Below are 1,141 nucleotides of genomic sequence, written 5' to 3'. Positions count from 1 at the left end.
GGGGGGGGCAGATGGAGCGGCAGCTGCAGCGCACTTTCTTATCGCACTCTTACACGCGTGGACCGCAGCTGCAGGAGGTGGTGGACAGCTGCTCTAGTCGGTGGACAGCTGTAGCCTGTCGGCAGCTGCGCACGCGGTGGGCCGCCGCCGCGCCATTCTTGGCGTTCCTGCAGCTCTTGCGGCCTGCTGGCGCGACCGTGCACCCCTGCGGGCCCTCCTGCGGTCCTGCGGCGGCGGCAGGGGGCCGAGGCAGGCTGAGGGCGCCCGTGCTGTCAGAGGGAGGAGGAGGCCTGCTGCTGGGGTTAGCCTCAAAGTGACGGCCCAGCGGCAAGTTTGGCCAACACAACGCCTGCGCCGCGCCCCCGCGATAACCGACAGCAAACACTGCCAGAAGAAAAAAAAAAACACGCAATACTGCACGGCCGCAACTCAAAATCTGCGGTGAAGCGTCTCTGCTGGCGGGGGGCTTCTTTAACCTGCCACTGGAAAATAATTGACTTGACAAACGTTTACAAAACAGAAAGGAAAATTTATAGGGCTAACATAAGCCCTCGAGCACTCCCTTCTTTCCTCTTTTTAAAGCATCAGCAATAAAACACTTTACTTTGGTAAGGAGAGCAGCGGGAACGAGAGTGGGAAGCACATGCAAAAAACATCACACAAGTCTTCAATTTCTAGGAAATCGTTTGCTAAAACAGTTGAATAAAAGCGCCGGCCTGTTGTTTTCAATTCATTCTGATTTCTCAGTACTCGGTTGTTTTCGGAATGGTAAAATGCCCAGACATAAGAAGGGGCGCAGAATCGACGTTGCGAAAGACGAAGAGAGCGCACCTCCGTCCGCTGGGGCCGTTACTCGAGTTACTTGTGAGCAGCGGGTGTTTATGTGAGAGCCGGCGCGGGTGGCGTCTGTTATTGGAAAGAGGCGTGGATCCACCACGGACCGGTGTCTGTGCGTGTGTGAGTGAGACAGAGAGGGAGTTAGCGAGAGCAGGGGAATAGGCGGGAGAGGGAAAGGGAAAGGGAGAGGGAAAGGGAAAGCGAGAGAGAGAGAAAGAGAGGGAAGAGGAGGGAGGGAGGGAGGTAAAAAGGGAGAAAGGGAGAGAGGGAGTATTCGAAAGGTACGGAAGGTAACATCCGAAGA

General features: G+C 55.9%; 1 protein-coding gene across 1 annotated transcript in view; it reads right to left on the bottom strand.

The window, feature by feature from the left end:
• LOC113208885 (sodium-independent sulfate anion transporter) overlaps positions 1-1,141 on the bottom strand; it is a gene marked incomplete at its 3' end in the record, with an annotated part of 28,832 nt that overhangs the window by 9,449 nt on the left and 18,242 nt on the right.

The sequence above is a fragment of the Frankliniella occidentalis genome, unplaced genomic scaffold (assembly GCF_000697945.3).
Source record: "Frankliniella occidentalis isolate FOCC.00 unplaced genomic scaffold, Focc_3.1 Scaffold168, whole genome shotgun sequence".
NCBI classification, from domain to species: Eukaryota; Metazoa; Arthropoda; class Insecta; order Thysanoptera; family Thripidae; genus Frankliniella; species Frankliniella occidentalis.
The sequence above is the reverse complement of the archived record's forward strand: the minus strand, read 5'-3'. Positions and strand labels throughout refer to the sequence as shown.